Here is a 14,663-nt window from a genome sequence, read left to right on the forward strand (position 1 = left end):
CAACTCTAGCCAGTCTTCAGCACGTCAGATTTCAGGGTGAGCTACTATTCCTAGCTCGGGCTGGATTCCCTTCTTCACGTCTTGATATCTTTGGAGTTCGGACATGGACCATCTTTCTACTTATTTTAGTTCTTAAATACTCTTAGACTTAGTAATTTGAGGATAGATGTTCTTGATGTGATGACTTCCAGATTTTGGGGATGATAAGTATTATACTTTAGAAGTTTATTTAATTGATTTCGTAATGAGTTTTGGATCTTCCGCATTTTATTTACTATTCAAAATTTATATACTGGTAAACGTTGGGGTTTAGATTGTTGGTTCGCTCACCTAGTAAGATAAGTGTGGGTGCCACTCGCGGCTCGTTTTGGGTCGTGACATAACCACTCTTATTATTAAAGAATTTTTCGAAAATTAAGATTCGTCTTATAACTTAAATTAGATTCTTGTCTAAGTGATCTTGATAGATTATTTAGGTGTTATTTTCGGATTCGATACTCTTCCGCATTAATATGCTAATCTTAGTGCATTGTATGACATGAAGTTATCTTGTGATCACTTATGACTCAAAGAACCATATCACGTCTAGGGGGTAAGCGTGACTGTGACAATATATCCATCCAATATCTTTCCACGGTAAGGGACAAACTGAACTAATTGATCCAAATTATGAGCCCTTGAAAAGAGGTTTTTGGTGGTCGCCCATACCAACAACATGATCATATTCCTATACTTGTAGTGTTGTTCTGAAATTATAATTATATTAATATTTATCCAACTTGGTGCTCAATACTACTCCCAATGCACTATGCTTAGTACAATAAAGATATTCCATTTTAGGGTAAGTCTCCCACTTTAGGGGAAACTAGAAATCTAATATTTTTATTATATTCTAAATATTTTTTCTTTATAATTGAACTTTATTTTACTTTAAATCTTGACTTTGTTCTTTATTAAAATTGGACTATGCTTTTCTCTAATTTGAGATATTCTTTTATGAAAATTGAATATGTCTTTCATAAGAGACGACTTATATTTTTCTTATGAAAATATGCATTTTGATGTTACGTATACTTTATGAGAACACTTCTAAAAAATTAAATATACTTTTTTGAAGACCTCCTTTAAAGTTGTGATTTACTTTAATAATGAAAACAATACCTAATGTCAAGACCCAGGGGTACTCCTAGATGAAACAAGGTGTACAGAACACTGAAGGACTACATACAAGTCACTTAGCTTTCTTAACATAAGAATAGAATCATAATGAGTAAAACACATTAAGAGTCTTAAAAGTTTTTCATAAAAGAAAATTGAAGTCTAGCATAGTCTGAATAAAATTGATAGTGTAAATTAGATCGATAGTAAAAAAAAGTAAAATCTATTAAAATTATTAAAATTAACTAAAAATTATACCTTAAATTTATTAAACAACTTCTGGAGTATATTGATTGGGATATCTCTCCAAGAGTGATAAGCATGTGTATAAAGTCTTCTAACACTGTCTTTTAAAGCCTTCTTTTTGTAGGATGCCACTTGCAAAACACATAATTAATATGTTATTTCATCAATAATATGTTAAATTAGATAAGAACTAAATCAAATAAACTAATAAATAGATAACAAAAGAAACTTAGGATGATCCATTCAGCTCAACTATGACTCTACCAAGTCTGTCCTTGTGGCAAAGAACTAGAGCAGGCATCCCAGTATCTGGTATAGCACTAGGTAGATCTGTAGTAGAAGGTGATAAACTAGGTTGCACAAAATTTTGAGTCAATGGAGGCATACCACACATAGCATCTGACTGCTCGCTACTAGAATCTTCAATCCACATGGCAGATAACTGAGGAGACCTGTGGGACATGGAGTACTATCTAATATCCTACATTTCTATAAGGGTCATGATCAATTAATAGATTGTAAAGGTAGGTCCTTGTAGTGTCGTGAAGGCAATGCCCGTAAAGTAGAAGAAACATTGACTGGTTGACAGTAATTAGTAGAATATTGTCGAGGATATGACGTACCAAACGAAACAACCAATAAATGAGTATCATGACTGATGCGCTCTTGCGTAGAAGAAATACAACCTAAAATATCCTTAGGATCTATGAGTCTCCTGGAATATCCTCAGGATCCTGGAATAACCATCACCAGTTTCATAATGCATATTATACATCCACAAACGATGATCTATCTACAAAAATTTAGATATTAATTATATTAGAATTTAAATTTAATAATAATTTTACTACATATATCTAATTGTTAGTATATACTTATTATTATTTAATAATTTATTTATGATTACTTGTATATCTGATTAATTACTTCATGAATAGTACATTTCATAATCTACAAAATTCAAGCTTAATTTATTCATAAATTTTAATTAAGTTTAAGATTTAAATTATTACAAATTATGTTGAAATTATAATAAATTAAGTTCAAAGTATTAATTATGTTAATTTTAATTAAGTCAAATTTATTATAAATTAAGTTCAAATATTAATTAAGTTCTAATAAGTTATAAATTCAAGTTCAAGACCAACATCGAGTTCAAGTTCAAGTTCATATTATAAAAGTTGTTAGCTATAAATAAAGTGAAATTCAATAATTAGTTATATATTCAAATTATCATTAAGTTAAATTAGTTCAAGATCTACAAAGTTAAAGCTTAATGAATTAAAAGGTCAATTAAGTTCAAGTTCTAGTTATGTTCAAAATTAAGTTTATATTAATTCCTAATTTAGTTTAAAGTTATTCTAAATTAATTAATTTAATCAAGTTCTAATTAAGTTATATTAAGTTCAAAATAATTAAGGTCAATAAGATTTTCAACTACGAAAATCTAATTAAGTTTAAATGAAATGCAAGTTCTAATAAATTAAAGTCAACAACATTTCAAGCTCATATTACTAATTATGTTCAATTTATAGTAAATTCAAGTTATATTTAATTATAAGTTCTTATTCAAATCCCTGAAATTTCAAATTCGAACTAGCTAGCTAGTGTCCCAAATTAAAACTATTAGTCCTACAATATCAAATGTAATTCAAACAATTCCTAAATTTCAAATTCAAACTAGTCTTAAAATCACAAATTCAAAGTACTCCTACAATTCAAAAACAAAAGTACTGCTAAAATCCAGCATTCAAACTATTTTAGTAGTCCTAAAATCTCAAATATAATTCAAACTAGTACTAAATTCCAAATTCAAACTACAGTAAAACCTCTATAAATTAATATCGTTCGAACCATGAAATTTTATTATTTTATATAAATATTATTTAACTGATATATCAATATTTATTAATTAAGAGAATGGTTTGAGATTTAACTGTCACATCTGGGGACCACCCCATAGAAGTAATATGGCCTACTTGACCTCTCGGAGGTTTTATACAAGCCCATAGTTATCATTCATCACATTGTCATAGCAAATTTAACGGAAAATTTATAACTTTCTTAGGACATCATATGCTAGAAACTTCACTTTATATATATATATATATATATATATATATATATATATATATATATATATAAAANAGTAGCTTTAAGGATTGCCTAGTTAAGATGTGAAGGGGGCATAGGAATGGTCTCTTCATGTCTTAACTAAGGAAGTCATAAGAATAACTCTAGATAGGAAATATGTCACATCCGAGAAGCACTCCCTAGAAATAACATGGCGTACTTGACCTCTCGGATGTCTCATACAAGCACATAGTTATCATTCATCGCATTGACATAGTAAATTTAACGGAAAATTTAGAACTTTTCATAGAACATTATATGCTAGAAACTTTACTTCATATATATACATATATATATATATATATATATATATATAACATAAGTCGTAATACATATTTAGACCTTAAGTCTCTTTTGCGTCCTAGACTCAACATCATAAAAGTACCTTAGGGACACGACCCTTAAAACGTAAGACATAAGTATACAACTTGTAAAACTTTACAATAAACATAAGTAGGAGATACTTGAATATAAGGATTCCTTTCTATGAGCTTGTGAATCATCTGTCAAGATCCTCACCATTTAAGACATCCTTTAAGCATCCATAACCTACATTTTGTGTAAAAAGTATAAAAGAATGGGATTAGTACAAGAATGCACTAAGTATGGCAACAATGAAAATACATGCATTTAAAAGAGACATTTTCTTGAAATCATACTTCATGCCTTTTTGATTTGGACAGTTGCATTTATATCATTCAAATACTTCATATAGACATATTCAAAGGCCAAACATCATAGAAAAACACATATAGAATTGAAGTCATTTTTTAGGTCACTTTACATTAGATCTTTTATGTTACAATGAGCATTCTTTCTTTTTATTCATTAACCTCCCAAGTAACCCTCTAGTGATACTTAGTGCAATGCATCACGTTAAGGTCACAAGAAAGCATACATTCAACCTATACAAGTCATCACATATCATCATATAAGCGTAATATATCAAACACACATTTAAGTCAAGACTACATTGGCTTTAAAGAAAGCTACATCAATTTGCACATATAATAACTTCACTTCACATAAATCATTATAAGACCTTGTTCATGACCCCAATCTTAGTCTACTAGTGTAATGTACATGTGAAGCCCCATAACCCGACACATACTTAGTAAACCCTTAATGAGAGCACAAACCTTATCATTCAATTCATACATCAACATATTAAATGAAGACAACCTCATTCATGTCAACAATCTTAATCATATAGTCAATAAGACTCACATAGTGCATATAAGAATAATACCACATCACTTACACTCATACCATTCACATCTTCATGACAAATAGACAAATACTACCATGCCATGCATAAAGACATAATCATAATCAAACACATTAGAATACCTTCATAGAATTTCCTAAGGAGCTACTTGTGCAATGTCTATATGGGTTCACTACTTCCACGTATCCTAAGTAATCTCCCTTAAGTCATCTTAGTTAGGGTCTTAGTCATTTACTTCGACTGTCCGTTTTACTTTAGGAAAGCTATAGCCTTAACCGACACTAAGACCATGGGTTCTAAACATGGAATTTGGTGTTGTAGAGACTTACACCAATGGAAGGTGTTCTTACCTAGCCAAGGTAGAACATTAACAAATGCTAGATATTAGTTGATATCACATTGCTAGATCCTATATGGCAAGCATAGTTTATGGAACTAATAGATAGATATGATCCCTCTACATGCCATTTGGCAATTGGGGCCTCCTCTCTTAGCAATCCATCAGATGAGTATCCCTCTCTGGGGAGTCAACATCACATGTAGAACTATAGGGTAAATCTTCCTCTATGGGAATCCATCACCTCCCATCGTCAAGTTCACTCGGTGCTAAGCTAAGTTCCCTTTATTAAAAAAGTCATTATTACATTACTTTTAAAAATAGACTTTAGGAGATTGAATCCCTGTAATCTTAGCTCATAGGTCATAGATGAGAGTTCATCAACATAAATCATGTGAGAAACCCTTTCACATGGACATAGCATATATCATTAGCACTATCTAGTTTAGGATACACTTGAGCACACCTTTCAAGGCTCCTCGATTGACTAGATCATCATTCATGTGTCTGTGTATAGATATATGTGAGAAAACCTTTCATATAACATATTAAGGTCACATATGTTCATACATTCAATGCATAAGTCTCTAGGTATAACTATATGAGCAATCCTTTCATATAAACCCACTAATACACTATGCACATTCATACTTCACCATATCATATAAGTCATATTCATAATATGCCCATAAATTAATTTTCATGTACATAGAAACCAAAACTAGAAACTATCCTATCAAGCCACACATGTGCAATGCATAGGCAAAGTCCCATACCCTTGCCCATACTAGTACACCTATCAAGTCATCAGAGTTAAGAGAACACATATCATACTTTCATGGACATCATCTTATCATGCATAGTAGTAGACACTAGTGAATATGACAACTACCTTTCATTTATGCACTATGACCTATACTACTTGTAAGAATGCATAATGTCTGATTGTGTGTATATTAGTCAACATGATCACATAATGTCTATCCATAACATCTTGAGGCAGCCACCCTCTTAACACCATAATGAACAACAAAACATAAATTACACAACACCATTTAGCATAGGAGACAAGACAATCTTCACATTACATTCAAGACTCCTAACCTTAGATATTCACACATTCACATAGGGTTACATGGGTAGAAGTCATCAATCATTAATACTTCATTAATGGCAGCACCTACACATGATCTTTCATACCCACTTACATGCTCATAACAATAGTAACATAACCTAGATTCACATCTAAAGTAGAAGAATAGGCACAGGTTACACATAAGGTGATAATAATAATAACTCATTCATATATTCATCAATTTTCCTTCAAGTCTATGATCAACACATATATAATGACAATAAAGTAAACACCGCCACCATAAGTGGACCATACCACACAATTGAATAACCCCCAAAATGATATTTGTCACACCCGTGTCCTAGATCCTAGATGAGGCTGGCGTCGTTAACATCTCAAAGGTTGCAGACAAGCCTCTTCTTAGCTTTCATCACAATCATACAGTTAAATTAGCGGAAAATTTAGAACTTTTTAACTTTAATGAAATGTACATAGACTTCATATAATTTCTACATAAGATGATATACTAATAGCTTAAGAAAAACAACCATCTATTTACATATTGAACAACTGAAGTGAAGAATTCATAATATTAATAATAGTTGTCAAACCGGCCTTAATATAAAAGCTTTGAACAAATGTTTGAAACGAAACGCTAGGAAAATATCACTAGATATGTCTAATGTACTAAAGCTATAAATAAATCGTAGGCATCCTCGAACTCAAGACGACCTATTAAAGTCTGGAGGTACTAGTCCAAACAACTTCAAACGAATCCTCAATCTTCTTCAAGGACCTGCTCCTATAAAAATAGTAATTGTATATGGGTTAGTACACACTTGTACTAAGTATGGGTGTATGCACATAAACACATAAGAACTATGCATGATCAAGGAAAGTTCTTCCAATAGCAACATGCAATTTTTTGGAAAGTGAACCCATTTACTTTCCTAATTCGTTATTTATGAATCATGCTATGAATATGACATATTTTCATGCATTTTAAAGAACACAACTCATTTTCTATATGAACATAAGACCTTGGAATCATGAACATAATTTTAGAACAACTAGAGCAAAATTTGATATTTTTTGTCCTTGTTAAGCCAAGAGCTATATAATCCAGACTTAGTCTATTTTTCTGTCTTTTCTTCTTTTCATTCTTTTCTTCATCTTTTTGTGTAGTTCAATGATCTCCTTTGATCCTATGTTTTACTTACGAGTGCAATGATTCATTGTAGTCTCATTCCTACAATGAATCAAGTAAGTAATCCAAAAGTCTAAGGAAATGATTTGACTACCCTACTTACAAGTTATTCTTTCCATTCTTGTTAAATTGGGCATGAAGTCTTTATAAGCCAATCTTTATTGGCTATGACAATTATTTGATCATTTGCATAATATAAAGATTCTAAAGCATATATCTATTGGCTATTACCATTATTTGATCATTGCATACTATAAAGATTATTAGTTATGCCCATTATTTGATCATTGCTTACTTAGTTCACTTTGAACTTACATTTCTTCTTCTTTGATCTCATATTCACTTTGAACATACTAGGTTGACTTAGGATATTCTTTTAACACCGCTCATCTTCCTAGTTCTTTATTTCTTTATTTATTTCTTACTTTTTTAAAGAAATCTTTAAAATTAAACTAACTTAGATCATGCGAGCTAACATGAAATCCAGTGTCTTCCCCACCCTGAAAAGAGGTGGTTCACCGGCTAAAGTGAACATAGATCATGTGAGCTAACATGAAATCCAGTGTCTTCCCAACACTGAAAATAGGTGGTTCACTGGCTAAAGTGAAACCGAATTTGGAGAATTTAACTGATATAGATCATGTGAGATAACATGAAATCGAATGTCTTGCCCACACTGAAAAGAGGTTGTTCACCGGCCAAAGTTAAACTGAATACTACCTAGCTTTCTTAGGTGGATCAAATAGTTAGTAACCGATGCTAGGAACATAGTTCAAAGACTAGGAGATACTGGAGACCCTTTTCCACCGTTGTGGTAATGTCATCTCATGAGGCTTACATGTGCTTGAACAAGTTAATTTCCAGTCTATCGGTGCTTAGCTCAATTTATCATACTTTAAAACTTTTAGAGTTGACTCATACATTATGGAAGCTTTTTTCTAGTATAAGGTAATGCTAAGCTCAATGGATGACTTGTCATCCCTTTCTTTACTTGATGAATGTGAACTTAATCTTACATTATCATTATGGTGTGAATGAAACTTGTCTCACGATTTCTAACATCCTCTTATGTGAGTATCTTTAACATAATTGTTTAGGTGCAAGTGAGACTTGTATCACTTCCTTTAACACCCCATTCTAGGTCAATTTCATGACTCATAAGCTGTTATGTTATTTCATTACTCACCTTATCTTGGTAAACATTATTTGGTAGTCTTGTACCATTATTGATGAAAGTTGTAAGGACTTATTCAATGTGCTAATGTTCACAAGTTCATTTATATATGGTATGTTGTGACTTGTCCCAATCATTAGCATACCCTGGGTTATGAGTTCATTGAGTTACAACTTGTCAAGTCAATCTTTAACATGTATTTGGCCTTACAAAAACATCGTAATTTATATTGTCCATGTAAGATTGGTATGATTTAGTCATTAGCCAACTTTATATCATATTTTTGAAGCAATATTGTAAGCCAATTTATTGTCATAAACCAAACTTTCACTAACACTTGTCATGATATTATCACTAGCCAAGCCAATTAACTTTATGTATATACTATACTAATCTCATCATTTTAAGCAAGCCAACTTTTAATCATAAGAATAATTCAACGCTTAATTTGGCCAAGCTATAAAGTTGATTTGGCATTGAAGATTCATTAATTAACTTTGATTCACATGTTATTTCTTCTTGGAAACATTGCATTCCAAACACTTACAAACATATCTACTGTAAACACAAAGAGTAATACGAAACCTTTATTCCTTTTCAACAGTAAACTGAATTTCATAAACGACTTATCACAATTTCATCTTTTCGAACACAATTAGGCATTAATTATACGGATATAAATTAAAGGTATCAATCAACATTATTAAATCATAGAAACCTACACATAATGATCAGTTAGCACCACATACCAACAACATGCTCGAGATTTTGAATTATACATACTACTAGAATCAGAAATAGGGAGAACTAGGGAGATGAACATTCGATTCATTGGGACCAACCTTATTTTTGATTTTCTTGAATTCAAAAATGTTTGAAAAGCATCTTGGGGAAAGTAATCCAAGAGAGAAAAGTCATACATTACTATAGAATTGAATCTACAAAGATCACCATGTACATTGCACGGAAGTCTTGAAGAATCTGCCTAGAAATCGCCTAAGCTTACGTTTGTTCACTGTTTTTCAGTCGTGAGGTTTTCTACTGGATAAACGTGAGTCTAGTTCTTAGGAACTTAATATTTACTAATTCAACTTAGGCTTATTAACTTAATTAAATAAATCAATTAGCTAATTACCAAAATGCCCCTCCTAAATTTATTGAAAATAGGAGAACATTTGACTTAGCCAAATCTGAAAATTTTCTAAGGTGTCTCGGCTTGACCATTAATTTAATTAATTAAGTGACCTAGGATAATTTCTAAAGTACCCCTAAGTCACTAGGACCATAACTAACCTCTGTAGACCATCCTAGGTTAGGTACTAGGATGTTTATTAGTTAGTTACCCGGCTAGTGTCACCCTATTAGATTTTAGGATTTCGGTTACACTAGCTACTGTGTTTATTTTAGTTAATCCTAGGTTAGTTAGTTAGTTAGCCCAGAGTTGGTTACAAAGCTAGGCCCCATATGGATTTACCCGTGCGGGCCCCTGCCCCCCTAACCGTCCTAACCTAATTCGGTTGGCTTGGTTGCTTGTCTGTTGGCCGGTTAGCACATGTGCTTGCACATGTGTTGCCGCGCATTTCTTGTCCAAGGACCCTCACTATGTCCTTGGGCACTGCGTAATCTACATGATCATTTTAAATGATCATGTGCTATGGTACCTAGGCTTGACACTTAGATGCCTCATGCCTAATGTGTGTAATATGAAGTCAAAAATTTTAGCTTATGATCTTCATTGTAGGTACAATTCCTAAACAAGCTTGAAATTAGAGCATTTGAACATCAAAGTATATCTTAATACATAGAAATTGTGTAACATCCTTAAGCCAATATTCTCTAACATTCCCAATATTACTCAATATTAGGCATTGGGATGCCTATGTACCCTAATACATATTATTAAAACCTAATAGACTCTTTACTGGACAAGTACATTTTCTGGAATATTTCATTATCCCCTCCTTAGGAACATTCGTCCCCGAATGACACTATACATGATTTTGAATCAAAGATGGTATTTTCGAAAAACACATCAACATACTTGAAACTTTACTCTTTGTGAATATCTGATTCACAACTTACTCTGGATGATGGACATCACTCAAAGCTTATCTGAAGCTTTATATATGAGATTGAGTAACTTCCTTCTCAGTCTCACTTTAACTCAATGCACATCACAACTCATGCGACACAAAAATCATGTCAACGTTATACAAAAACAGCAACATGAATGCAAGCATGAATTCATATTAACACATATAGTGCAAGTATAAAACACAAAGTCATGGACTTAAAACACCAAAATCGGCTAATGCACTAAAATTTAGAGTTTCATAAACAAAATCAGACTTAGGAAGAGTATATCTAACCTCATGAACTGAACAAGTGTGGATAACAGATCTCATATCGGCCTTGGCCTCCCATGTTGCTCCCTCAACAAGGTGGTTCCTCCATAACACCCTTACGATGGAAACCTCCTTGTTCCTCAGCCGCTTCACTTGGCGATCTAAAATTTCAACTGGAACCTCATAGTAAGACAGGTTCTCATCGACTCCTAACCCCTAAACAGGTAGGATAGATGCTGGATCACCTGGACACTTTTTAAGCATTGAAACATGAAACACTAGATGAACAGAAGCCAAGCCATTTGGAAACTTCAATTCATAGGCAACATTTACCTCGGACTCAACTTCCCTTTCTTACCAAACCTCATCACCCCTTTCATGGGTGATATCTTCAGGTAGTCTTGATCACCTACCTCGAATTCAAGAATCCTCTTCATGTTATCAGCATAGGATTTTTGATGACTGTAAGCAGTAGCCAGTCTATCCTTGATCAGTCTCACCTTTTCCACAGCCTCATGTATGATGTCAGGGACAAGGATAGTAGACTATCCTACCTCAAACCACCCAACTGAGGACCTACATCTCCTATCATACAGTTCTTCAAAACGTGCCATTCCAATACTGGAATGGTAGCTATTATTATAAGAGAACTCAATCAGTGGCAAGTGATCATCCCAACTCCCCTTGAAATAAATAACACATGCTCTCATCATGTCATCAAGGGTCTGAATGGTACGCTCTGCTTGTCCATCCGTCTGAGGTTGAAAAGCAGTACTGAGCTTCACCTGTGAGAAGTGAACTGGGATCCCCTATCCAAAATTATAGATAAAGGGATCCCATGGCACCTCACTATCTCATCAATATACAGCTTGGCATAATCTTTGGCTCTGTAAGTACACTTCACAGGAATGAAGTTAGTAGACTTAGTCATCCTTTCAACAATGACCCAAATGGAATCATGCAGTTTCTTGGTCCTGGGCAGACCAACCACAAAGTCCATATTAATAGCCTCCCACTTCCATGTTGGGATCTCAATCGACTGGGTAAGACCTCCTGGATTATGGTGTTCGGCCTTAACCTGTTGGCAATTGGAGCACTCCTCCACAAACATCGAAATATATCACTTCATATCTTCCCACCAATACATCGCCTTGAGATCATGATACATTTTGGTGGAACCTGGATGAATTGAATACCTTGAGCCATGAGCCTCAACAATAATATTAGGTCTCATATTATCAATATTGGGCACACACAAGATGTCATGGTATCTAGGCACACCATTGTCCCCTAGAGAGAATGATTCATTCAGCTTACTCAACACTGAGTCTTTCAACTCCATGATTACTGGATCGAGATGCTACATATCTTTAACATCTATAACAAATGAGGATTCAGAACTAGAATAAACTAAAACACCCCCATTTGGTGTATCTACCAGTCGTACACCTAACCTAAACAATTGGTGTACCTCTTTAACCAAATCATTCTCCTTATCATCAATTGAGACACACTGCCCATGCTAAGTCGGTTCAAAGCATCGTCCACTACATTGGCCTTACCTCGGTGATAGTAGACACTCATGTCATAATCCTTGAGCAGCTCTAGCCATCTTCTCTGACGAAGATTCAATTCTCTCTATGTAAAAACATACTGAAGACTTTTATGGTCAGTAAATACATTAACATGTACACCAAATAAGTAATGTCTCCAATGTTTTAACGCAAATACCACAGCAACTAACTCAAGATCATGGGTAAGGTAATTCTTCTCGTGGATTTTTAACTGTCTTGATGCATATGCAATCACTTTGCTATCCTGCATAAGAACACATCCCAAACCTACTAGGGAAGCATCAAAGTACACCACATACCCTTCACCACTCCTCGGCAATGTGAGAACTGGGGCTAAAGTGAGTCGGTCTTTGAGCTCTTGGAAGCTCTTTTCACAAGTTTTAGACCACTTAAACTTCGCCTTCTTTTTTATTAAAGTTGTCAATGGAGCAGCAATAGCGAAAAAGCCCTCAACAAACCTGCAATAGTAGTTATCCAAACCCAAGAAACTCCGAATATTTGTTGGATTGGGGGGTCTCGGCCAATTCTTTACTGCCTCAATCTTTTTCAGATCAACCTCTACACTCTGGTCGGACACAACATGACCAAGGAAAGTCACTGATCTCAGCCAAAACTCACATTTGCTGAATCTTGTATACAGCTGATGGTCCCTGAGTTCTTGTAATGTCATTCTCAAATGTTGTTCATGCTATTCTCTAGTCTTTGAGTATATGAGGATGTCATCTATGAATACTATAACAAAAGATTCAAGGTATTCACGTAAGACCCTATTCATAAGGTCCATAAACGCGGATGGTGCATTTGTGAGAACAAATGACATGACAAGAAACTCGTAATAACCATATCTAGTACTGAAAGTTGTCTTAGGAATGTCCTCTTGTCTCACTCAAAGCTAGTGATACCCTGGCATCTAATTTAGAAAAGAAACTTGAACCTTGGAGCTGATAAAATATATCATCAATTTTGGGAAGAGGGTATTTGTTCTTTATAGTGACTTCGTTGAGTTATCGATAATAGATATATATTCTAAGGGTTCCATCCTTTTTTTTAACGAACAACACTGGAGCACCCCTTAGGGATATGCTCGGCTGGATGAAGCCCTTATGAAGTAGATCTTTTAACTGCAACTTCAACTCTTTGAGTTCAGCTAGAGCCATTCTATAGGGAGGAATGGAAATTGATTTGGTGTTGGGATCTAAGTCAACACAAAAGTCAATTTCGCATTCAGGAGGGATTCCTGGTAAATCCTCCGAAAATACATCTTGAAACTCATTCACTATGGGCAAAAGTCTATGGAAGGAACTTCATGTCCCAATTCATTGACTCTGACTAAGTGGTATCAATACCCCTTATATAATCTCTTATTGTCTTTAAGATGGAAACTATTTGGCCTGTTGGATTTGAATTACGCCTTTCCCATTCCAGCTCTAACTCATTAAGAAATTGAAACCTTACTACCATGTTTCGACAGTCTATGGTAGCATAACACTTATGGAGCTAATCCATACCCAAAATTATATCAAAGTCAAGTATGGTTAATTCTATTAGGTCAGCATAAGTGAATCTATCAAGAAAATTTATTGGGCAATCTCTATATACTCTTTCAACTCTAATGTTTTCCCCTATTGGAGTACTAACTAGAAAAGGTTCATGCAAGATCTCAGGAAGCAAGTCAAATTTACTAGCTACTAAAGGAGTAACAAAAGACAAGGTGGATCCTGGATCTGACAATGCATACACAGTAAGAGAAAAGACAAGCAAGTTACAGTGACCACATCACTGGACTTCTCCTTCTCCTCTCTACCTTTCAAAGCATAGAACGTGTTCCACTTGGGAGGCTCGGCTACAGCACTAGGATTAAATCAAGGTTGAGTATCTGCCTTGGCTTATTCTTCATATGTGGGCAGTTCCTGTTATATGCCCACTCTTGCTTCAGCCATAGAAGACATTAGTACCTACCAAGTACTCACCTCCATGAAAACGGCCACACTTACCACGCGACTTTCTGTCACGCTGGGCATTTCTATCATTGCCCTTATTGAGGCCAGACTTGCCTCATTTGGATTTAGTGTTCCTGGAAGGAGTAGGATTACCTGAGTGTTGGTGCCCCTTGTTGAACTTGGGCCTTAACCTGGACTCCAAGCGAACTCCTACCATTGCTAAAATCATCCTGATACGAGGTCCTA

Source organism: Solanum pennellii, chromosome 9, assembly GCF_001406875.1.
Source record: "Solanum pennellii chromosome 9, SPENNV200".
NCBI classification, from domain to species: Eukaryota; Viridiplantae; Streptophyta; class Magnoliopsida; order Solanales; family Solanaceae; genus Solanum; species Solanum pennellii.